At 40.3% G+C, this 27,020-nt stretch overlaps 1 pseudogene; it reads right to left on the reverse strand.

Annotated features, from left to right (window-relative positions):
* Positions 1–1,543: 1,543 nt before the first annotated feature.
* On the reverse strand, positions 1,544–26,478 carry LOC149449898 (uncharacterized; annotated as a pseudogene).
* Positions 26,479–27,020: the final 542 nt, after the last annotated feature.

Raw genomic sequence — 27,020 nt, forward strand, 5'->3', positions numbered from 1 at the left:
AAGTTGTATTTTTTTTGTCATAATTTTTCGGAAAATTAAAAAATTAAAAAAATAATTTTCACTATTTTTTTTTTACATACTGCCACCAGTGCAGTACAGCATCATCATATAACTGGCATGGTGGTGAACAGGGACACTGACTGGTGACAGTATGAAAAACAAAAAAAATATATATATATTTTTTGTTTATTATTTTTAATTTTTTATTACTTTTTTTTAAGATTTGTTTTCATATTTTACTATGACCAAAGTAGTACAATGTTACCATAGTAACATTGTACTACTTTGGGGAAGTGATCAGTATTTTTTTTTTTTACACAATTTGCTTATAGCAAAGAATTACTTTGCTATAAGCAAGCATTTACCTGAATGACATCGATTCATTCAGGTTTTTTTTTTTTTGTGCTTAGCTGTGATTTGGCCACAGCTAATCACATGACATGTGCATGTGACCTGCTGTGACCATTCACAGCTAGGCACTAGTATACAATGGATGGCATGAATGAAGCCATCCATTGTATACAACTGTCATGTGACCTGCTGTGATTGGTCACAGCAGGTCACATTGCACCGGCAACGGGCGCCGGTACTCAGATCTGTCGGACACGGCCTGTGACAGATCGGGCCGCTGCGCGGCTCTGCAACCGCGTGAACTGTGCATGTGCGGGAGGACGCCAAATGGCGTGCACCCGGAAAGGTAATACATTTTTGCTGCCGCCAAACGGCTATAGGCCAGGTGGCTAATGGTTAAACAAATAAAGAAGAAGACCATAGGTCATCAAAATACAAAACCCTGAACATACATGCTTGCATGTATAATACAACAAAAATAGTGTGGAATAGGAATTGAAATAGTGTGAAAGCTTTTTAGATTCAAGTATACAACTCTTTTTTGACTCAGTATTGCAGGTGTGATAACATAAGTCACAAAAATCCCTTGCAGAAATCACAAAAAGTTCAAGTATTCCCATCATGTAATGTGGCAAAAACATATTTTGTTTCATACAGAAGTGCTGTGAGTGCAGTATACTTACAGTGCTTACAATGGCCACATGTATTGCTTGAAAACATAATTTTTTTTAAGAACCTTGGGCTCTGAAACGCACAATCACATTTCAAAGTGTGTCCAAAATCCTGCTGAGTGTTATCAGGCATCAATTGCCGATGTATTACAAACTGCCTTTGGTGACTTTGTGTTGGTAACCTCTCTTTTTGCAAAAAATCAGGAATTTGTTTGGTTAGATTCAACAGGATTTGTAAATAGTGAAAAGTATACTGTCATTCATCTTATTTGGACACATTTTGGTTTTGCCGGCTGTGTGCAGACAAGATGGCGTTTGACTGGAGCACAGGACACAAAGGGGATGTTAAAATGGTTAAATTGAAGCAGTTTGACTATGCCATGATGAATCTTTGGAGGGGATACAATAAAGACAATCAGCAGGACATTGGATTAGTTGCTTACAACAAAGTTATCAGTCAGATTAACCACAATATAAAAATAAAACAGGCATATAAATAACAAATTAGAAGCAATAAAAAACTACAAGTGTTCATAAACTGGGTAAGGAGAGGGTATGGAAGAATGGCTAGTTTCCCTGCCAACATCTATGGGTGAATCAGATTGGGAGGATAAAGATGATGGTGGACGACATGGGTTTGGCTGCTCATAAATTCTTTGAAAACCCTGATTTGAAGGTGTGTATATCGGTAGGGGTCCTGAGTAAGGATGGCTCATGGCAGGTGTAGTGTCATAACAATAATGGCCGGACAGTGATTTAGAACCTGTAGGTGTATTAAAACCCAATGTTGAAATCTAGGAAATGGGCATTGCTTTTTGCAAGCAGAAACTATGAACACAATATATGCATATAGATCCTTTTTAACTTCAGTACGTTTACTGTATCAGGAGGAACCTCTCTGATTGCAGACAGTACAATTCTGCAAAACATTACATTGGGGTCTGAGATATTCAAGAATTCATCAGCAACTTGTGAGGCAGGAGCTTGCGATTGTTTTTTCAATTCTTCAAGTAAACAATCAAAATATTCTTTAATAGGAGGCTCATGCTGAGGATGGCGTGTTCGACGGGTTGTGGAACTTGACTGGACGCTCTTATCTATATTTTCCTGTAAATTTAATGAGAATACAGATTATGCTTTTCTACAAATATGTCACTGCACCAAAAACAGCTGCCATTTTTGAAGGTGTCAACAACAGAGTGATTTTGACATGATAATTGTGACATTTGTGAAAGAAACATACCGCAGGTGCTTGAGTAGGTGGTTGATTTTTCTCAGGAGAAACTGTCTCTGCATTTGTATCTTGGTTTGTTTCACCTTCCATTCCATTGTCTGATGAAATACTTTCACGCCTTATTGCAGGTACGCTTGAGACGGTTCTAGGTAAACATAATAGCATACAAGCTTGAGGATCAAGATTCATGTATACATTCTCTACAAACCATATAGTTTTTTCAGTGTTTACATTTTTCTTATTATAATCAGGAATAGCGTAAACTACAGGATTGCACTCTAGAAATAGCTGATGGAACATTTAAATTAGAGCTCTGATGCCTCCAGGATAGTAGGAATACTATGCAGAAATAGTGAGTGTTGCAGATGTTAGCAGCAGACAATACTATCCATAGATAGAGCAAATAGTAAGGTAGTTAAAATTAGATAGTTTCTTGGATGCAAAAAATATTACATAAACTTACGGTCGCATCTCTGTTGTGCGCCTCAAAAATGACAAGGTCTCTGCATGGGGGTTAGGCCGATGGCATGTTGAAGGTGCTCCACTTCTCTCTGCAGACTTCTCTTCATGGAGTTCTTTCAAGCAGGGACCTCCATCTTGTTGAAATCTCCTTTCCTGCAATGTATTCCATTGGAAAATATTAAAGCAGAGTTCCAGTTAAACTGAAAAATAAAAGTCAGCAGCTACAAAAACTGTAGCTGCTGACTTTTAACCATTAGCCTCCCGGCCAATGGCCGTTTGGCGGCCGGCAAAATCCTTCAGCGTTCCGGGTGGATGCCATATGGCGCCCTCCCGGGCATGCGCAGTTTGCACGCCTGCAGAGCCGCGCAGCGGCGCGATCTGTCACCGGCCGTGTACCTCGGACACGGCCGATGACAGATCTGAGTACCGTCCCCCTTGCCGGTACCATGTGACCTGCTTTTTTTTTTTTTTTTTTTCGTTTTCCCCATTCATCTTGTGCTCTACACTCGGTGTAATGTGCCATCGTGTCACACACTTATAATTAACCTCAACCTCTCTCATACTAACATTATCGTGTATCAATCTAAACATCTTTCTCTGTCTATCTTCATCAAACCCAACTCCCATATCCCTTTCCCATTTTGTAATAAAAATTTACTTTGTGTTTGTGTCTAATTCTGTGAGTATTCTATACACTTTTGAAATACCGTGCTTCCCATCCCTTCGTGTCTCTAACAACCTCTCAAACATATTCCACTCCTGTTTTATTCTCAGGGGTTTCGGTAGATTTCCAATAAAACATTTCAATTGATGATATTTCCACTCATCTATTCTAATAAAAATATCTCCCTTCTTCTCTATTAAATCTTTAAGTGATCTCAATTCCCCCTCCACCAAAACATCTCTCAGTTGGGTATCCTCCTTTCTAAACCATCTCCCTGATATCTTATTCTTTCCCGGGGGAAAGTACTCAGTATTTGTGAGAGGCATTAATATGGAATTAAATTCCCATTTCATGTTTTTGTGTAAATTGTCCCATACCCTAAAAACATTTAAAGTGTAGACACTTATGCTTTCTTTAATTCCCCTGAACTGTGGTGGAACCCATATCATCTGACTCAATCTAATGCCACTAAGATCATTTTCAATTGTTACCCAACTTTTCCCCTTATGGTTAAATGTCCAGTCATATATTCTTGCTAAAACCACTGCTTTATAGTATCTCTTGACATCTGGTAGACCCAATCCCCCTTTCTCTTTAGTCCTACTCAATGTTTCATATGCTATTCTAGGTTTTTTATTCTTCCATATGTATCTTGTTAACATTTTTTTCATTATCTTAAAGAAGGCTTCTGGAATTTTAATTGGTACCATTTGAAATCTATACAGTATTTTAGGCATAATTACCATTTTGACTAGGTTTATACTTCCTATCCAGGATGGATTTCCTCCTTCTAGTCTTTTTAAATCTTCCCTGATCTCATTTATCAAAGAGATATAGTTTAATCTATACAAATGCTTAGATGAGGCAGTGAGTTTTATTCCTAGGTATTTTATCTCTTTTTCTCTCCATATAAAGGGGAATTCTTTTTGTAGTTTTTTTTTTTCATTCTTTGATATATTAATATTCAGGATCTCTGTTTTCGTTGGATTTATTTTTAAATTTGATAGTTCACCGTACTCCTTCAGAATCTTCATTATATTTGGGAGAGTTATTCGGGGATTCCCCACATAGAACAATAAGTCGTCCGCAAAGGCCGCTACTCTATGTTCTATGGATTCTATCTGAATTCCCTTTACCGATCCACTATTTCTTATTATTGACAACAGAGGTTCGAGTGACAATACATATAGCAGAGGGGACAGTGGACAGCCCTGTCTTGTACCATTAGACATTCCAATGGGTTCTGATCTCTCCCCATTTACCGTGATGATTGCAGTAGGCTCTCTATATAATTTACTTATCCACTCTCGCATTCTATCACCTATCCCCAGCACTTTTAAGTTGTCCATCATAAAGCCCCAGTCCACTCTATCAAATGCCTTCTCTGCATCAATTGACAAGAGCACCACTGGGGCTTTCCCTTTTCTACTTTTCTGAATAAGCATCAGGGTTCTCAAGCCGTTATCTCTACCTTCTCTCCCCGGTACAAAGCCCACCTGGTCTCCATGGATCCATTCAGGCATCAGATCCCTCAACCTGTTTGCTAACACCTTTGCATACATTTTAGTGTCAGTGTTCAATAGTGAGATAGGTCTATAGCTGGAGCACTGAGATGGATCTTTTCCCTCTTTGTGAATAAGTACTACATGGGCCTGCAGGGATTCTCTCCTCATTTCCATCCCACCTCCCAGAGCATTCATATATTTCTCCAGCTTGGGTAACAGTACTTCACTAAATTTCTTATAGTACTTAACTGTATAGCCATCCAGGCCTGGGCTTTCCCCCCCCCCCTGTGCTTTTTAATGCTATTTTAATTTCTTCCTGGGAAATTTCTGCGTCTAGGGAGTTCAACTGTGCTTCACTTAGTTTTGGTAATCCCGCATTTTTTAAGTATGTCATCTTTTTTTCATTAATTCCCTCTTGAGCTTCTTTTAGAGGGCCTTGGGGACTAATATTATATAACTTTTTGTAATACTCCGTAAACACTTTAATAATCTCTTTATTTGAGTGGACCAACTCCCCCTTTGAACTTTTTATCTTTTCTATATACAGTTGTGTCCAAAATTATTCAACCCCCACTGAAATTGAGTGTTTTGGCCAGTTTGACATTGCTTTTGATCATTCAGTCATCTTGCTTACATTTACATTAAAGAGGCACTTGTAGGTCAGACAAATATAACATAACAGTTATAATGAAATAACCACAAATGTCTTTTCTGTGCTCACAGCATTATCAGTTTTATTCAACCCCCAAGTGACATTCAATCTTAGTACTTAGTACAGCATCCTTTTACAGTTATAACAGCTTTTAAACGTGAAGCATAGCTTGACACAAGTGTCTTGCAGCGATCTACGGGTATCTTCGCCCATTCTTCATGGGCAAAGGCCTCCAGTTCAGTCACATTCTTAGGCTTGCGCACTGCAACTGCTTTCTTTAAGTCCCACCAGAGGTTCTCAATCGGATTTAAGTCTGGTGACTGCGATGGCCACTCCAAAATGTTCCAGCCTTTCCTCTGCAACCATGCTCTAGTGGACTTGGAGGTATGCTTGGGATCATTGTCCTGTTGAAAGGTCCAACGTCTCCCAAGCCTCAGGTGTGTGACGGACTGCATCACGTTTCCATCCAATATCTCCTGGTACTGAAGAGAATTCATGGTACCTTGCACACGCTGAAGCTTCCCTGTACCTGCAGAAGCAAAACAGCCCCAAAGCATGATTGACCCTCCACCATGCTTCACAGTAGGCAAGGTGTTCTTTTCATCATAGGCCTTGTTCTTCCTCCTCCAAACATAGCGTTGATCCATGGGCCCAAACAGTTCTAATTTTGTTTCATCAGTCCACAGAACACTATCCCACAACTTTTGTGGTTTGTCCACATGGCTTTTGGCATACTGCAGTCGACTCTTCTTATTCTTTGGAGACAGCAAGGGGGTACGCCTGGGAGTTCTGGCACGGAGGCCTTCATTACGCAGTGTGCGTCTTATTGTCTGGGCTGAAACTTCTGTACCCACATCTGACAAATCTTTTCTCAGTTCCTCAGCAGTCACACGGGGACTTCTCTCCACTCTACGCTTCAGGTAGCGCACAGCAGTCGAAGTCAGCATCTTCTTTCTGCCACGACCAGGTAGCGTTTCAACAGTGCCCTTTGCCTTGAATTTGCGAATGATGCTTCCTAAGGTGTCTCTTGGTATGTTTAACATCTTTGCAATCTTCTTATAGCCATTGCCCTTCCTGTGAAGAGAAATCACCTCTTCTCTTGTCTTCCTGGACCATTCTCTTGCCTTCACCATGTTTGTAACCACACCAGTAAATGTCTAGAAGGAGCTGAGTATCACAGTCATTTTAAAGCTGCCTAATTGGTGCTTATTATGCTTGATTGCTGCTCGGTGACATCCACAGGTGTTTTCAATACCTGATGGAAAGCACCTGTATGAACCTCTGTTCTTCAGAGTGGTAGTCTTTAAGGGGTTGAATAATTGTGGCAATGAAGAAACCACATAAGAACCATTTACTACTGTATTACATAAACAATTGATGTCATTTTAGTTGCATTTGGGTAGTTACAACGTCCTTGTAGGATTTGATTCTGAATACAATTCCAAATGTACACTATAGTCCCTAAACCCCTTTACAGCATTGGGGGTTGAATAATTTTGGACACAACTGTAGTTCCTATTTTTCTTTTTATTCAGAGCTCTCATTAGATATCTTCCTGGTCTGTCTCCCCATCTATATCTCTCGTTCAAAACCCTGTTGTATACTCTTCTCTTCTCCTCATCCATCAACCTCTCTAGCTCATCTTTTTTATCCAGCAACTTCTGTCTCGTGTCTTTTGTTATTTTCTTCTTATGGATCTGCTCCAAGTCCAATATTTCTTTTAAGAGCCCACTGACCCTCTCTCTTCTTTCCTTTTTCTTCCTTGCTCCTGCCGCAATCAAGATTCCTCTTATGAATACCTTGTGGCTTTCCCAGACTGTAGCTATCGATACTTCCTCTGTTTCGTTCTCCTTAAAGTATACCTTAATCTCTTTCTCGATTTTCTGAACTACATCCTTATCCAGAAGAAGAACCTCATTTAACCTCCACCCTAATCCTCCAGTCCACCTTCTTCCCCATCCCATTTTCATTACGACCGGAGCATGATCCGAGAACGTCCTTGTCTCTATGTCAATTTTAACCAGATAATCTATAAGTTGATGGTCTATTAAGATGTAATCTAATCTCGAGTATATCTCATGTGCATTAGAGAAGAAGGTATAGTCTCTGTCTTTCATATGCGTTATTCTCCAGGTGTCCACTAGTTGATATTAATGCATCACTTTTTTCAAAGCTCTCAGAGACCTACTCCCCTCTCTTTGCACCGAAGAGGTATTATCCTTTTGTGGGTCCATACAGAAATTTAGGTCTCCTGCTACTATCAAGCGCCCCTTTTTAAATTCCATTAATTTTCCCAACAGACCCTTCATATACATCTCCGGGTTTTTATTAGGGCAGTATATATTGGCTAAAGTACACTCAATCCCCTGAAGCCTACCTTTTAAGAATAAAAACCTCCCCTCCGGGTCGGTTCTTCTATCCTCTAGCTCAAATCTCATATTCTTTGCAAAACCTATTGCAACCCCTTTTGCTCTTTTAATTGGAGAATCTGCATAATACCATGTTGGGTAGTGTTTGGATTTCAATTTCACGTTTGCCTCTATCTCAAAGTGCGTCTCCTGTAAAAATACCACTGACGTAGCCCTATGATGTAACTCATTAAACAACCTAAATCTCTTCCCTGGACAACTCAGCCCGTTCACGTTATAGGTTATAAACTGTATTTCTTCCATCTTTCCCAGTTAACTCCATCTCTCTTCCAAATTGCCTCTTCCTCTTTATCCCTTCTGTCATGCAGAGTGTTGACCCAATACCTCCTCCCCTCCCTCACTCCAACCCGACTCCCATCCCCCCTCCCCTCCACCCCACCCCCCTCCATCCTCTCCCCCACCCCTCTCTCCCACCCCCCCATTAGGCCTACTAGTTGCCTTCTAATCATTTGTGGACCTAGTGCCACGTTTGATTTTTGACCCTGGGGTTGAACTCTGACCCTGTACGGTTCACCTTCCCCCCAAAGTTCCCTTATCTATCCATTCTCTATTTCTCTTTTTACCTTGCTGCCATTCCTCTTTTCCCCCAACATATATCCCTCCTTCTTCCTCCCCCCAACCTGGAATCTCTATTCTCTGGATGTTAAGTTTATCAAAAAAGTCTCTCAGTTCCTCAGGAAATCTTAAGTATGCGGTAACTCCATTCTTCCATCCGATTAAACACATCGAGCTACTCCATCTATATTGTATATTCAGTTTTTTCATCTGTTCTAATAGTGGTTTCAATGATCTCTTTCTCCTCAATGTCTCAACTGTCAGGTCTGCAAAAACTTGTATATTTTTCCCTTCATATTTAATGCTGGTTCTTCCTTTTATCTTCTTCCATATTTCTTCTCTCTCTCCATTTTTATGGAATTGTACAACTACATCTCTCGGTCTCTCTTCCACCTGCTCTCGTTGGAGCCTTCCTATTCTGTATACATTATCCAGTTCACATGTCTCTGTACTAGATTTATCCATAATGGAGTTTAAAATTTTATGTACTGTCCCTTTTAAATCTTCTCCTTGTGCAGGTTCCGGGACTCCTTTTATTCTGAGGTTATTTTTTCTATGCATGTTACCTTGAGTCTCCAGCTTATACCACAGCTTATTTTGTGCTTTCCTTATCTCCATTAACTGATTTCTCAATTCAGGGATAGCTTGTTCATATTTTTTAATTTTTGCTTCTGTTTCTTCTACTCTTGATAGTAAATGTCCTAAATCATTCCGGATGATTCCCATCTCTTGTTTAATAGATTTTTCCAAATTTCTAAACATTTCTAGCATCTCCTTTTTATTTGGGATTTGTAGTTCTCCTTCATTTTCTCTCAGCTCTGTTCCCTCTAGTGTTAATTGACTATTATTATGCATTTCCACAGATGACCTGACGCTCCTATCCATACTATTTTCCAATATACTTCCTTCACATATCCCCTGAGATCTTTCTGGGGTCACATTACCCTGGGATATAAATTTTCTTATCGTTCCAGATTTGGAGTGCTTGGGACCGCTCCCTTTACTATTTTTACTCTTCATATTTTTTGTAGGTCCTGTCTCTCTCCTTTAAGCCTTTAGGGCATATGTTGTAATACGTCCTTTTAAAGAAGGTCCATTTCTTCTGCCCCTTTGGGAATCCCCCCTATTTATTCCTCTCCTGCTTCCATACTTTACAGTCCATATACAAATTTAATATGTAATTCAGCCACTCTCACTCACCCTTCTCCGACTGCTTTTCCAGGAAGGCTGCCTTTCAAGCTCATTGTCCTCTATTCAGGGGTCCCTTCAGGCATTATTTCCTCTTTTGGGGGATTCCTCCGGGTTCCTCTCTTTCTCCTTTGCGCCCCTCCTCCACAGGTGGCCAGCAGAACAGGACTCCCCTTCGTTGGGACGGTGTTTCCCCAGTTCTTTAAAACACCGTCCGTCTTACAGCGCTGCTGCTCTCCCAAAGCTGGGTCCTCGTGGCCTGTCAGTGAGAGAGCCGGCGTCTCCCTCTGACTGGGAGAGACAACCGGCTTCTCTTCCTCCCAGTACTCCCTTGCAGGAGGTCACGTGACCGCCTTGCGTCCCCTGGTCTCCCAGCAGCCCGCTGCATCCGACGAGGGGTTTAGTTCGTCCCACTGCCGCGGTCCCCGAAAGCTCTGTCCTCTCCACTCTTCAGGCGGGACCCCCTCTCAAAGGTAGGGTTAAGCTGGGCTCCTCTGCAGCATGTTTCTTAGGAACGATGGGGTGAGGGTGGCTATCCCACGGAGAGCGTTCACATCGCTCTCTCCCCTGCCGCCATGGTCAGGCTCCTCCCCTTCAGCTTAGTGGCTGAGCTGTCCGGTACCATGTGACCTGCTGTGACCAATCACAGCAGGTCAAATGACAGTTGTATACAATGGATGGCTTCATGCATGCCATCCATTGTATACTAGTGTCTAGCTGTGAATGGTCACAGCGATCACATGCACATGTCATGTGATTGGCCGTGGCCAAATCACAGCTAAGCACAAAAAAAAACCCCTGAATGAATCGATGTCATTCAGGTAAATGCTTGCTTATAGCAAAGTAATTCTTTGCTATAAGCAAATTGTGTAAAAAAAATAAAAAATACTGATCACTTCCCCATAGTAGTACAATGTTACTATGGTAACATTATACTACTTTGGTCATATTGAAAAAATGTAATAAAAAATTAACAATAATAAAAAATTCAAAACAAATTATATATATATATTTTTCGTACTGTCACCAGTCAGTGTCCCTGATCACTGCCATGCCAGTTATATGATGATGCTGTACTGCACTGTTGACAGTATGTAAAAAAAAAATAGTGAAAATAATTTTTTTAATTTTTTAATTTTCCAAAAAATTATGACAAAAAAATACTTTAAAAAACTCACCATGCCTCTTATGAAATACATCTGACTGTCTACTTTACAAAAAGGGGTCATTTGGGGGATATCTGTAGTGTTATGACATTCTTGGACCTCAAGAAATTAGATTGGCTGTCAGTACTTCAGGATTGATCAATATTCAGATCTATACCATAGTTTGTGAACTCTATAACTTTCCTACAAACTAAAAAATACATCCTAATTTGGGTTATTTTCACCAAAGACATGTAGCAGAATACATCTCAGCCTAAATTTATGAAGAACAATTATTTATTTGCAAACTTTTATAACAGAAACAAATAAAAACGTGTTTTTGTTTTAATTTTCAGTCTTTTTTTGTTCTTTCCAAAAAAACGTTTTATTGAAGTATGAAAGGTAAACAAATGATAGACAGATACGGATCGCAGTCCGTGCAAAGTTTCTAGTACGTTCTCCCGTAATGCAGACGGGATCAAGACAATATATTAATTTGTAGAACATCAGAGGACGGAGTTCCACAGTAAGGCAAAAGTGATAGACGTAACCATAGCAATACTGACAGTAGCATGTACTTTAGATAATTATGGTATACACTAGGCTCTATGTAAGGAAAGTATACATAAGCGGATTCTGAAGTGGTCATCAAAAGTATCCTCTCAAGGCATCTATGACATATATTTCCATCTCAAAAAAAATGTGGGTTACTGTTGTAGAATATTGTTACATCTGTATAGCTATGGGTGTTCCGTACCGAATGAGAATAATAGCTAATTAGACTATGAGAAAAGAGGGTGTAAATGAGAGAAAGAAAAGAAAAGAAAGAGAGGAGCGTGGGGATGGAGGAAGAATATGAGATGAGATATCAAAATGAGGTGGGAGGAGACGCACATGACAAATAGAAGGGGGGAATGGGGAGAGAGAGATGGAGAGAAAAAAAAAAAAAAAAGAGAGGGGGGGGGAAGTGGTTGGATGATGAGGTTCATATTTAAATAAGCATAACCAAACCAGTTACATCTATTCGTAACAGCCTGGCTGTATCTAATTCATCATTTTAATTAGCGATATAATTCAGTGAATGACCGTTAATGGAGTTATTGCCGAGGTGAAAGTTCTAGAGGCCTTCGGTGTCTCCAAATCTTTCTCGTTCAATCCCTCAGCAAGCCAAGGTAAGTATCAGTAGTTTGGAAGTGGGTCCAACAAGCCCAAGTCTTCCTGAATCGCTCGGGGTGATCTTTTGCCACTGAGATCAGTTCCTCCATTTCAGCAATCCTCTGGATCCTAAGAATCCACTCTCGTACGGTGGGAATATAGGCTGATCGCCAATGAACAGGGATACACTGCTTTGCCGCATTTAACATGTGTAATGCAAGGGACTTACGGTAAATCCTCACCGGAAGGGAGGAGTGATGGAGTAGACATTGTGCTGGTGTAAAGTCTAGGGTGTAAGTGGTTACTTGTCTAATGATGTCCAAAATTTGTCTCCAGAAGGGCTGCAACAGCGGGCATTCCCACCATATATGGAGAAGAGTACCATTTGCCTGGGAGCATCGCCAGCATAAATCTGGCACTTTAGGATCAAATTTATGAATCACAGATGGAACTCTATACCATCTGGAAAAAACTTTGTAGTTGCTTTCTTGTGTAGAAACACATATGGAACCTTTATGCATGTGATCGTAAATGTGGTTCCATTCCTTAGGTGAGATTGAAATTTCTAGATCATGCTGCCAGGCTGCACAGGCCTTCAGTGAGTGAGATGTATTGGAACTTTCCAATAGGGAATATAATTTGGATATTACATGCCTCTGTGGGAGATCTGTAAAGCAGAGTTTTTCGAAAGCAGTAAGCGGTCTTGAATAATCCTTTAGATGTGGGGAGTTACGTAGAAAATGGTGGATTTGTCTATACATCCAAGGCGTTAAGGTAAGGGCTGGCCACGCCTTTGTAATGTCTTCTCTAGATCGGAGCTTAGAATCTTTGAGAAATTGACGTACTGTTAGGTTATCTTCCCGTCTATACCCAGCGAGAAAGGTCGTAGACATCCCTGGAATAAAGTCCGGGTTCAATTTGATCGGAGTGAAAGGGCTCGGAGAGGAAGAAAGTACTTTTTCCTGAAACACTTGCGCGCTACATCGTAAAGTGGGACCTATAAGTGGGTGCATCCGAAATTCAGAAGGGACATGGGCGGTTTTCAGCCATGGGGAGGTGGAAAGTGGTATCTTCGAAAAATCAGCCTCCAAACCGACCCAGATCTTATGAATGTGATTCGTGGTCCAGTCTACTAATCTGGCTAGGTGGCAAGACCTGTAGTAACGAGAAATATCCGGTAATCCAATACCTCCATTCTTCTTGGACATAGTGAGTTGGGTGAAGCTGATTCTTGGGCGTTTATTATACCAAAGAAAAGAGGAGCAGAGCGTTTTATATGATTGAAAGAATGAATTTGGTAATTGAATTGGTATTGTTTGTAGTAAATATAATATTCTGGGGAGCACGTTCATCTTAAGTATGGCTGCTCTACCAAACCAAGAGAACCAAGGTTTATTCCACATCTGAAGGTCTTTGGAAATGTTACGTAAGAGGGGTAGAAAATTTGTTGCATATAGTTCGGTAAGATGGGATGGTAGTTGGATACCTAAATAAGTGATAGTTTCTCGTTGCCAGGTAAAGGGAAAATTTGATGTCGCTTGTTTAACCACCTCCGGTTTTAATGATACATTAAGCGCTTGGGATTTAGAAAAGTTAATTTTGAAGTTAGCCAAATACTGAAATAATTTGAAATCCTGTAACAAATTAGGTATCGTGATATGAGGATCTGTCAGGAAAAGCAGTATGTCGTCAGCAAAGGCTGCCACTTTATGCGTTTTGCCATTGATCAAAATCCCTTTAATGTTGGCATTATCTTTGATGCAATTCAATAAGGGTTCCAGTGTAAGAATGAATAGGAGAGGTGACAGAGGGCATCCCTGTCTGGTCCCGTTGCTGATCAGAAAAGAGTCTGATAGGTGTCCGTTCACTCGCACTCGCGCTGTGGGGGCTTTATATAGAGACATAATATAGGTCAAAAAGCGCAAAGGCAGTCCAATGCCAATCAAAACTGCCTCTAGGTAATCCCAAGCTAGTCTGTCAAACGCCTTCTCGGCATCTAAAGAGAGAAAGAATCCGGACTGTTGATTTTGGGTTAACCAATGATGTATATTTATGGCCCTTATTGTGTTATCTCTGGCTTCTCTTCCCGGAACAAAACCCACCTGATCCGGAGATATGATGGATTCTATAACATGTAGTAGACGATTAGCCAGAATCTTGGCAAAGATCTTCAGATCAACATTCAATAGGGAAATTGGTCGGTAGTTCGCTGGGGACGTGTGATCCTTATTCTCTTTGGGTATAACCGTAATGTGAGCCTCGGAAAGATTGCGCATGGACTGCCCCGGAGTGTTTAATGAATTGAAAGCCTGGAGAAATGGGAGTGCTAATACGTCAAGAAAAGATTTGTAATAAGAATTAGTAAAACCGTCAGGTCCTGGACTTTTACCAGGTTTCAACTGCGTAATAGCTTGTTGTAGTTCCGCTAACGTCAGAGCACTCTCTAAATCTTTTGCTTGCGATCTAGAGATCTGTTTAGGAAGATATTGTGTGAGGAATGACTGTATAATGACCTCACGTGGCCTAGTATCAGCTGCTTGGACGGTAGGGATAAATTATATAAATTAAAGTAATACTCCTCAAATTCCGCTGCAATATCCGACGGTGTTTTCAGTGTGCGTCCATTTTTGGAATGGAGCTGATATACGTGCCGAGCAGCCTTTTTGGATTGTAAAGCCCGAGCAAGAAATTTGCCACTCTTATTTCCATGTTCGTAGAAAAGTTTTTGTTGAAGAATAAAATTACGTTTAGATTTCTTTTCCACTACCTCGCTGAGTTGTTTACGTGCTTGCTCCAGTTCAGTAAAAGATCTTAATGCCATAGATCGTTTATGGGAGCACTCAAGTGTGCGGACTTTGTGCAATAATGCGTTGAATGATGCTTGCGCCATACGTTTCCGTTTAGACGAGATAGATATTAGAATTCCACGTATCACACATTTGTGCGCTTCCCACCGTACGAGAGGGGATGTTTCCGAGGATGCATTTTCTTGAAAGTAGTTCGTCAAAGAACTACGGATCTGAAGAATAACTGATGCGTCCGTTAGGAGAAATGGGTCCAGTCGCCATATTTTGGAAGTACTTGGTGTATCCAGGAATTGCAAAGTGATCATAATCGGGTGATGGTCTGAAAGGATCTTCGGTTCGATCGAGGCTGACTTCAAGGCGTATAAATCTTGTTGCGAAAGAAAGAAATAATCAATTCTTGAATGGCGTTTGTGAGGCGCAGAGTAAAAGGTGTAATCTTTGTCCGAAGGGTGCAAAGTACGCCATGCATCATGTAGGAGAAGGTCTTTCAATTCAATTTTAATTTGCTTAAGTGCTTGAAACGGGATGGATGAGACCCCCGAAGATGTATCTTCCAATGGGTTCAATGCTACATTAAAGTCGCCGCCTAGAATCACAATACCCGATTGAAATGTAGCAAGTAACTTAGCTATGTTACGAAAAAATCCTACTTGTGCTGTATTGGGACTATAAATGTTGACTAAGGTAAGTGGTTTATTAAAGAGGGTGCCTTTAAGAAAAAGGAATCTTCCCTCAGGATCCTCGAGCGATTCAGAAAGTTCAAACGGAAGAGTTTTGGAAAGTAAAATGGATACCCCCTTGGCTTTCACCTCCGTATTAACCGAATGGTATGCCGTGGGATAATGAACATTGGAGAATCTAGGGACTTGGTCTGCTCGGAAATGAGTTTCTTGGATAAAGAGCACATCTGCACGAAGGCTTTTCATGTAGGTAAGAAGTTGCGAACGTTTTTCAGGTACGTTTAGGCCCCTCGCGTTAAGAGAGGCCACGGAAAGTGTGCGAATTGATCGATTCGATGTGTGGTTGTTCGTCATTGTGTAATCTACCCAAAAGGGTTGCTTAAGGGCAATATGTGTACCAGAAAAGTATCACGCGGGTAGGGAAAAAAAAAAAAAAGGGGGGGGGAGGGGTAGAGGGGGGCAGGGGTGATGAAAAGGGGAGTAAAGAATAGTATAAAGACTGTAAAGAGACTAGTATGAATTAACAGAAAAGTTAAAATAGAGACGGAATCATAAAGGAAAGATTCAAGAAATTTGAAGAAGAAGAAAGGAAGTGTTAGGTGTATGCCCCATAAACCCAAATGTATGTATGAGGCTATTTCCCTTCCACTTCCTTTAAAGATTATATTCCAGAGGTAGAATAGACCAGCTACTCTATCTCATAGTACAGCTCCCAAGAATTGGTTATTTGCAAAATGTTATCTGGGAGTCTGAAATTAGAGTCGGAGGGTATTCAAACCCAGAGACGGCCGATTTGATAAAATACAGAATAATCTGAAAGAGGCCTAACTCTCCTGAGTAAAAGGTGTAGAGGGGAAGTAATCTAACATGAGGTGTCCTTGACACATAAACGTAGGTGGGAAATGGCTCATTGAAGACGAGAGATAAATAATGTGTAGCAGGGGGTGGATAAAGGCTAGAGTATTATATGCCAAAGCATATAGAGCAAAATGGTGTATGTATCCACGTGGACCGTATCAAAGCTCAAGAACAGTGAAGTGTAACTATATGAGTGGAATTGAATGTGTACCAGAGAAAAAAAAAAAAAAAAAAAAACCCCATAAGTTATGAGAGTATTACATGTGAATTTGGACAGATACTGAGAAAGTACAAGTCACTTGCGCATAGCTTAAATTAACTGTAAATATGTTTTGTTATCACAGGTAAAACATAATGCAATCTATAATCTGTCTTTTCCGTAAAGATGTTGTAAACCAAGCTAAATAAACAACCAAGTCAACTAACGAGAGATTTCCATATGCCATCTCAATTGCGAATAAAGATATCTACTTCACATGAAACATTACATGACAGTAGCAACAATATCACTTATGAGTAAACTGGCGTGTAGGCCTCAGATCAAACCTCTACTTAAACCGTATTCTAGAGACAATAGAAATATGAGACCCAACGCGGGGATGTAATATATCGCTGAACACCCCGTTGCTTACCGAACAGATACAGGATGGTGGGGGGGATGTGTCCAAAAATCCGTGGCCCAAAATGATCCCGTTACTGATCAGAGCAGCTAAATTTTTGGGGCCAAACTAGACCCGACCACGGAATAGACTGTTAACGTAAATATCAAATATGACGGTCCCAACTCCCATAGCTGAGATAGCACCCTAATCATATCTAAGTAGAAGGTATGTAATAAACCAGGGCCCAAATTGCATATTGAGGCATTTCCCATTGCTATGCAGTACGCAAACCATTTAAGGAGAGCGATGGGGACGTGCGAGAATACTATTAAAATATTGTTTACAATGATCAAACCAAAAGATAAGGGTCAGAGATATTTATGTATAACGGTACATGAAGGTGGTCCGGAGTCCCAGGAATCCAGATTACAGCATCATGTCTTAGTATACAGTAGGAGCGAAATACGCCTCTCCGTGCAATAATAAGCCATATGGGCTGCTATCCTTTGTCAATACAGTAACTATATGTGTAGAGGCTAGGCCCAAGGCGAATCAGAGTTTATAGAGAGATAGACATGACATATAACTTTCAAAGACCATAATATTAAGATTCAAATAGTAAGATCATAAAGACTCCCCAACCACCTGTAACACGTTCTCAATATAGTGGGATCCAGAGAGGCAGGCCGCAGCCCAAACAAGGGCTTAGCCCGCATCTCTGGATCCCAACCGCGTTTTCGCTTCTATATCCGACAGGGTTCATCATGTATTATGTTGGGCCTTTACTTACCACGCTAGTAAATTGTAGCACTGGTAAGGATATTCACAAGAATATCAGTAGGGTTGTCCTGACCTAGCTCATCAATACCACAACCGAGGGTACAACAACAATTATATGCCAGCAAGACAAATATATATCACTGAGAAATAATATACGTAAAAGTTTTAACAACGTGATACGCTACACATACCCTTAAGTCCAGACTTCAGGTATACCAGAGAAGTTAGATATGACATATAACGGAACCTAGAATACAAAGAGAAGCGCATACTCGATCCACTAGAGGAGTAGTCTCGAAGTGCGGGGTTGCTTATACCCCTTCGCCTTAGTAGGTGGTAACGGGGAGAAGTTATTCATGGCGCGCCTTGAGGTGTGCAGGTGATGCTGGTAGACTGTCTCCAGTAATAAGCCTCCTACGCACCGGGGAAGTTGAGGCTTGATGTGTTAACTTGCGTCGTCTGTCTCCGCTCGAGGGGCCAGTAGATTGTGCTTCCATAGGGCCTTCATCTGGCTGCGATTGTAGAAAAGGTTCAGTGGACCAATTTGGAATGTCAGGTAATGGGATACTCAAGATTTCACAGAATGGTGCAAGATCCTCCGGAAACCTCATGAGAGCTGATCTCCCCAAATGTGTTGCAGAGAGACCAAACGGGAACTTCCAACGGTAGGCGATACCTTTAGAGCGAAGTAGATCTAGTAAAGGGCGTAGGTCTTTCCTGCGTTGTAGGGTAAGATGGGAAAGATCTTGGAATAGTTTAATTTCGGAATCCTGGTATAACAAGCGTTGTTTATCTCGAGCTCTGCGTAATATGTCCTCTTTAAGTCGGAAGTCGACTAGACAGCAAACTATATCTCTCGGTGGGTCAGAATCTCTGCCTTTAGGACGCAAAGCCCTGTGGAGGCGTTCAAACTCAATTGGAGATTCATGTGGTCTTTCTAAAAGATCATTAAAGATGGAGAGAAGAGTTTGGGCAAGGTGGCTAGGCTCAATTGCTTCTGGTACACTGCGCACCCTTAAATTGTGTCTTCTTCCCCTATTTCAGTCTTTTTTTGTTAATTTAGCAACAAATAAAAACCCCAGCGGTGATTAAACACCATCAAAAGAAAGCTCTAGTTGTGTGAAGAAAATGATAAAATTTTAGTTTGGGTACAATGTTGTATGACCGCGCAATTGTCATTCAAAGTGTGAGCGCTAAAACCTGAAAAATGGCCTGGGCAGGAAGGGGGTAAAAGTGTCCGGTATGGAAATGGTTAAAACAGCCATATGACACCATAGCAAACAATTATCATCGGATAATGCATTTGCTATTTTTCTGGTATGGTTGCTATGGGCAAATGATCCCATGTATATGCACCTCACACATCAATCGATTCACTCACCGCAGTTCTCCTGTTCACTTGCCAATATATTTTCCCAGTTTGGAGTCAGAAATCAACACACTTTCTCCCATTTCAGCCTCTTCATGACTCTGTCAGAGTATCCTGGGCCTTCAGGGTCCCATATCTCTGGTCGGTCGTGCACCAATGCTATAATACCCTCATTAGAGATATCATGAGCTGCCATTGCTTCTCTCTGCTTCTATCCTCCCTTCAACTTTCTGTGTTATTCCCAGGTATCCCTTGTGAATCTGATGTGCTTCCTGTTGATTTCTTGCTTTTTTGCCGCTGCTATCTGCAGGTGAAATAGTGCACTGCAATTACCTGCGTTTATGTACAGATAGCTGCATTAAATCGTCCCTGGACGCAGTTAAACTTATTTTTTCTAAACGCACATAACTGTACGTAGCGAAACCGTTGCTAAACGCGGAGTGTGAATGGGGCCATAGGAATGCATTGTCTGCATTTAGCTGTGGTAAATACGTTCCTATAACCACAGCTAAAAGCTGAAATCTAACTGCCTGTGTGAAAGGGGCCTACCTGACAACTTTGCTTAAAAAAAAAAAATGTTTTGTGGTGAAAAATAAAATCTTATATACACCATAGTTTGTAGAAGCTTTAACTTTCAAACAATACCATTAATATACATGTATTGGGATTTTTTTTACCAAAGACATGTAGCATAATACATTTTGGCCTAAATTTATGACTAACTTTGAGTTAAATACATATTTTCTATAACTGAATATAGTTTTTTTCAAAATTTTCGGTCTTTGTTTATAGAACAAAATATAAAAAACCCATTGGTGATCAAATACCACCAAAAGAAAGCTCAATTTGTGTTAAAAAGGACATACATTTTGTTTGGGAACAGCATGGCATGACCGTGCAATTACCAGTTGAAATAGTGCCGAATAACAAAAAATGGCCTGGTCATTAAGGAGGGGTAAATCTTCTGGAGGGCAAGTGGTTAATTATATTCAGGCATATCAACAGATAGTAAGGAAAACTTAAAAAAAAAAAATTAAAACCCAATGGTTACTAAATACCACCAAATGAAAGCTCTATCTGTCAAAAAAATTAAATGGTATAAAAATCATCTGGGTACAGCATTGCATGATGGAGTAATTGTAGGTCAAACTATCATAGAGATGAAAACTGAAAAATAGCCTAATGAAGAGATGTTACAGGCTGGTACACAAGTGGCTAAAATAGAACTAAAGGCAAAACTTACTAGTTTTATTTTTGCCATGTGCATCCCATTTCAGATTTCTCTGTCCCATAGCCAAAACAGTGAGGGAATCCCTGATTGTCACCAGGGTCACAAGAGCTCACGACTCCATTGGATGACTTCTCCTCTATTCCTGTTCTGGGGACAACCCAAAATTCAGGTTTTTCTTTTACTTTTGATAATAACAGTAAACATGGCAAATAGAGAGGGTGAATCTCCATAAAGAGGCACACACAGCAATGAAAAACCTGACAGATGTTCTAATCCCTCTCAATTATATCCAAAGCTAAAAAAGTATTGCCTTTAGTTATACTTTAGTTTTAAAAACTGCACTGCGAAATTTAAGTCTCAAAGAATCTACATGAACTTTTCACAGTTTTGTCTGCTGTGGAACTTGTTGAAAAGTTTAATAGCAGATACACGCAATGACTTAAGATGAACATTTAGGGGCCATATTTTGGTTGCAGTCTTGTTCTTTTGCAATGGACAGCTAAAATAACACAGAGGTGACAAAATCTGTTTTTGCTGCTCATCATGAGCACATTTTTCCAGCATGATGTTTGCATCAATAAAATTAAGTCAGCAAACCTTTGGATAGGTAACAGCATGCTACAATATTTTGCATGAAATATTATATATGTATATACAGTGCATCCAGAAAATATTCACAGCGCTTAACTTTTGCCACATTTTGTTATGTTACAGCCTTATTCAAAAATGGATTAAATTCGTTTTTTTTCCTCAACATTCTACAAACAATACCCCATAATGACAATGTGAAAGAAGTTCGTTTTGAAATCTTTGCAATTTCTTAAAAATAAAAAGCGAAAAAAAAACACATGTACATAAGTATTCACAGCCTTTGTCATGACACTCAAAATTGAGCTCTAGTGCATCCTGTTCCCACTGATCATCCTTGAGATGTTTTCACAACTTGATTGGAGTCCACCTTTAGGAAATTCAGTTGATTGGACATGATTAGGAAAGGCATAAACCTGTCTATATAAGGTCTCACAGTTAACAGTGCATGTCAGAGCACAAACCAAGCCATGAAGTCCAAGGAATTGTGCCCGTAGACCTCCGAGACAGGATTGTATCAAGGCACAGATCTGGGGAAGGGTACAGAAAAATTTCTGCAGCATTGAAGGTCCCAATTAGCACAGTGGCCTCCATCATCCGTAAATGGAAGAAGTTTGAAATCACCAGGAATTTTACTAGAGAGGGCCACCCAGCCAAAATGAGCGATCGAGGGAAAAGGGCCTTAGCCAGGGAGGTAACTAAGCATGGTCACTCTAAAAGAGCTCCAATGTTTCTCTGTGGAGAGAGGAAAACTTTCCAGAAGAGCAACCATCTCTACAGCACTCCACCAATCAGGCCTGTATGGTAGAGTGACCAGACAGAAGCCACTCCTCAGTAAAAGGCAAATGGCAGCCCACCTGGAGTTTGCCAAAAGGCACCTGAGGGACTCTCAGACCATGAGAAACAAAACTCTCTGGTTTGCCGAAACAAAGATTGAACTCTTTGGCCTGAATGCCAAGCGTCATGTCTGGTGGAAACCAGGTACCGCTCACCACCTGGCTAATACCATCCCTACAGTAAAGCATGGTGGTGGCAGCATCATGCTGTGGGGATGTTTTTCTGTGGCAGGAACTGGGAAACTAATCAGGATTGAAGGAAAGACGAATGCAGCAATGTACAGAGACATCCTTGATGAAAACCTGTTCCAGAGTGCTCTGGACCTTAGACTGGGGCGATGGTTCATCTTTCAACAGGACAATGACCCTAAGCACACAGCCCACATAACAAAGGAGTGGCTATGGGCCAACTCTGTGAATGTCCTGGAGTGGCCCAGCCAGAGCCCAGACTTGAACCCGATTGAACATCTCTGGAGAAATCTGAAAATGGCTGTGCACCGACGCTCCCCATCCAACCTGATGGAGCTTGAGAGCTACTGCAAAGAATAATGGGAAAAATTGCCCAAAAATAGGCATGCCAAGCTTGAAGCATCATACTCAAAACGACTTGAGGCTGTAATTGGTGCTAAACGTGCTTCAACAAAGTATTGAGCAAAGGCTGTGAATACTTATGTACATGTGTTTTTTTTTTATTTTTACTTTTAATAAATTGGAAAGATTTCAAAACAAACTTTTTTCAAATTGTCATTATGGGGTATTGTTTGTAGAATGTTGAGGAAAAAAATGAATTTAATCCATTTTGGCATAAGGCTATAACATAACAAAATGTGGCAAAAGTCAAGCACTGTGAATACTCTCTGGATGCACTATATATTATACTATATATATATAGTGCTTGTCATTTTCCCTATCTAATTTTAATATAGTTTTAGTTCGTACAGCTAGTGGAGCAGAATAATTCTTCCCTCTGTAGAGGCTCTCATAAGCTTTCAATGATATGTTCCTGGTATTTCATAAAATCGTGGTAGTGAGGTGAGGTGTAGCATAGAATACAGTAGGTGATTTATAATGTGCTTTGGCAGTTTATGTCAACATACATTCTTATCGCAACTCACTGAATTCATGACATACTGATAATGAATAAATGGAAGTATTATAACTGAAGCCCAGACTGCAGATCTTGTGCATTGATGAGAAACAATCAAAACTCATCAAAGCTATACAGATAAATAAGCCACTTGCAGTAAAAAACCTTTGTTAATTCACCTTGGTAAAGAATATGTAAACCCAACAATGTATATGTGACATGTGACGTGTGTGCTGCACCATGTACTTATATGAAAAGGTATCCTTTTGTCCTTGTCTTGCTTCCTTTTTGTGAAATCTTTGGTATTTCTGCCAGTCCCTCTGCTTTCCTATAAAAACTGACTACACTAGGAATGAGTCACAATGTGGTGAACTCTCTAGCTGTGCTGGAAATTCAGTCCGCTCTCCTCCAGTGCTAAGACTTCTGCTCAAATGCAACCCCTTGCACAGTCATTCACTGGGAAGTTCGGTGTATTGCTGTTTTCCCTCCCCTGCTCTCGGTTCTCAACTGCATATGGAGCTTGCCATATAGTTGCCGCCCGGCCTATAGTTAGATGGTGGCCGGACGAACAGCTCGTCCCTCCGGGTGGACACCATATGGCGTCCTTTCAGGCAAGCGCAGTGCGCCTGCCCGCAGGGCCGCTCTGCGGCGCGAGCTGTCACCTGCGGTGACAGATCTGTGTACCTGCCCCGTTGCCAGTACCATTTGACCTGCTGTGACCAATCACAGCAGGTCACATGACAGTTGTATACAATGGATGGCTTCCTTTCATGCCATCCATTGTATAGAAGAGTATCTAGCTGTGAATGGTCACAGCGATCACATGCACAAGCTGGGCCAATCACAGTCCATCTGTGTCATGTAATTAGCCATGGCCAAATCACAGCTAAGCACAAAAAAAAAAAAAACCCTGAATGAATCGATGTCATTCAGGTAAATGCTTGCTTATAACAAAGTAATTCTTTGCTATAAGCAAATTGTGTAAAAAAAAAATACTGATCACTTCCCCAAAGTAGTACAATGTTACTATGGTCATAGTGAAATATGAAAAAAAAATCTTAAAAAAAGAGAAAAAATGTAATAAAAAATTAAAACTAATAAAGAAATTAAAAAAAATTAAAACAAATAATTTTTTTTTCGTACTGTCACCAGTCAGTGTCCCTGATCACCGCCATGCCAGTTATATGATGACGCTGTACTGCACTAGTGACAGTATGTAAAAAAAAAATAGTGAAAATAATTTTTTACATTTTTTTAATTTTCTGAAATATTATGACAAAAAAATTACAACTTCAAAAAACTCACCATGCCTGTTATGAAATACGTCAGACTGTCTACTTTGCAAAAAGGGGTCATTTGGGGGATATCTGTACTTTTCTGACATTCTTGGACCTCAATAAATAAGATCGGCCATCAGTACTTCAGGATTGATCAATTTTCAGATATATCCCATAATTTGTGAACACTATAACTTTCCTACAGACTAAATAATAAATACTAATTTACAAAGACATGTAGCAGAATACATCTTGGCCTAAATTTATGAAGAACAATTATTTATTTGCAAACTTTTATAACAGAAACAAAGAAAAACGTGTTTTTTGTTCCGAATTTTTGGTCTTTTTTTGTTAATGTAGCAAAAAATAAAAACCCCAGTGGTGATTAAATACCACTAAAAGAAAGCTTTAGTTGTGTGACGAAAATTATAAAATTTTAGTTTGGGTACAATGTTGTATGACCGCGCAATTGTCATTCAAAGTGTGAGAGCGCTGAAACCTGAAAAATGGCCTGGGCAGGAAGGGGGTAAAAGTACTCTGTATGGAAGTTGTTAAAGAGTGTGTGAGCACTTATGAAACATGGAAAAAAGGGTATTTGTAATGTTTTTTTATATATATATACATAAAAGTTTGGCTGTCATTTCTATGTATTTTAAACTGAATGGATTGTTTTACAAGGTGCGGGTTTAAATATACTTTCATGCTATACTAAAATCTTTAACATGAACCCAAAAAATCCTCTGCTCTACCAAATTTAACAAAAAAAAGAAGTATATATTGTGTATTATAAAATAAACCTAGGTTGAAGCTGTGTCACTGCTATGCACTTTATTTACTGAAGAAAATATTTAACATGCGGACATACCTAATGTGTAATAGGGAATGTATGTGCATCTTAACTGCAAATATGGATCCTGCCATCTACCTCTTCACCCAGCCATACGTCATGTCTCCCCCTAATTCCCTTATGCGATGCATACTTGCAATCCTTCTCAAGCCTGCAAGCTTTTCCCTGTTTTTAACAGCATCCATTTCCCCCATATGGGATTGTCCAGTGACCTGTTCATGCTTCCCTTCATTCAGACTTCCCCAGCTCTGTGGCTTTATCACCTACATGCCCAAAATTTCTCTCCCCTCACCCAGAATCCATTCTCCTGTCCCCCAACGGGGTCACTCTAGCTCATTCATGCTCCTCCTCACTCAGAACCCCATCTTCCTGTCCTATTGACTATGTTTTTGAGCACCCTGGTCCTCACTTCAATCCTGACAAAGGCTTACCTTACAGCACCCTTGACCCCACCCAAAGTCCCTTATCTGGGGTGTCATTTGCCCCCCCCCCCTCAAGTCTTCCAACACTTCCTCCTTGAATATCTATTCTTCTACTCCCCAACAAGTCACCCAAAAACAATTATTCTGCCCATACTCTAAACTCCCACCACCTATCTCTGTGTCTTCATCACCCACACCCCCTTATTACTACCCACCCAGTTAGGTTTCCCACTTTTTGGCCCAGCCTTTCCTTCCAGAAACCTTACAATTGCACAACTGACACTTTACCCACTATACCACCTCCAGAGATGCTTGCAATAGCTGCCAAAAATTATGACCTAATCAGACTTAGGTTTTTGGCATTACAGAAAACTTCAGCAGTTGTGATGTGTGCTCTATATCTACTTAAAGCTAAGTATAACCCACTTGGGATTCAAACTCATGCCATTATGTTTGCACAACTGGTACTTTACCCACCGCATCATCTCCAGAGATGCTTGTGAAGGGTCCCAAAAATTAGAACGTAATCAGATGAAGGCTTTTTGGAGTTACAACAAATTTTAGTAGCTGAGATGTGTGCTACTACTTCAAGCTAAATATTGCCTATCTGGCAATTGAACTGATGACCTTTCATTGTACAACTGGCACTTTGTCCACTGCACCACCTCCTGAGGTGTTTGATAAAGACCTTATTTTTTGGATATAGATTTACTTTTCACAAAGCATATCCCAGGGACCTCAGGTCTCAGGGTTCTCCATATTATGCACAGAAGGGTTGATGTTCTCACAAACAGCTATGCTTGAAATGGTTATAGTGTATCTTCTCCTAGCTCATAAAGAACACTAAAATGTTTAGCAGTGTCACACCAAAAGCTACATGTTTATGGTTTACAGTCCTCACTCATCCAGACCCAACAGTTGTCCACACTGCCCTTGCTCTTAGCAGTTTTTGAGGAAGAGGTGGATTTTTCAAGGCAGCTCAACAGAACACATTGGCTTGGACAGCCTTCTGATCTCAGACTGAAGAGCACAAACCAAGGAATTTAAAAGAACTGTGTCACCATGTAGACTAGAAATCTGCATACAGACAGGACAGCTTCCAATGAACACCATGAAAAAACAACTTTCAAGCAAGTATTGCAAGGAAATAAACCAGAATATTTAAATACATACTAAACCAAAATGTATTACATAAACACATACAGTCATAGCCAAACATATTGGTACTCCTGCATTTCTGTCAGATAATGTACCACTTCGCCAAGAAAATTGTTGCAATTACAAATGTTTAGGCATTCTTATTTCCTCTTTATTATTTTTCTTGTTGGTGTTGGTATGACACAAAAAAGTGGGGAAGCAAAAAGCCAAATCTGACACATTCCACGCAAAACTCCAAAAATGGACTGGAAAAAATTATTGGCACCTTCTGAAAATTGTAAGAAATAATTGCATTCCAAGTTTGTTATGCTCCTGTAATTTGTAATTAAACTCACCTACATAACATCACACCGGTGACCAGTTAAAATGGTGAGAAATTGACTCAACCTTTCTGTTGTTAGTCACTGAGTGTCACATGGAGCATGTAGAGGAGAAAGAGAATTGTCTGAGGATTTGAGAACATAAAT

The sequence above is a fragment of the Staurois parvus genome, unplaced genomic scaffold, assembly GCF_062004578.1.
Source record: "Staurois parvus isolate SC_StPar_1 unplaced genomic scaffold, SC_StPar_1.0 ptg000596l, whole genome shotgun sequence".
Lineage (NCBI taxonomy): Eukaryota > Metazoa > Chordata > Amphibia > Anura > Ranidae > Staurois > Staurois parvus.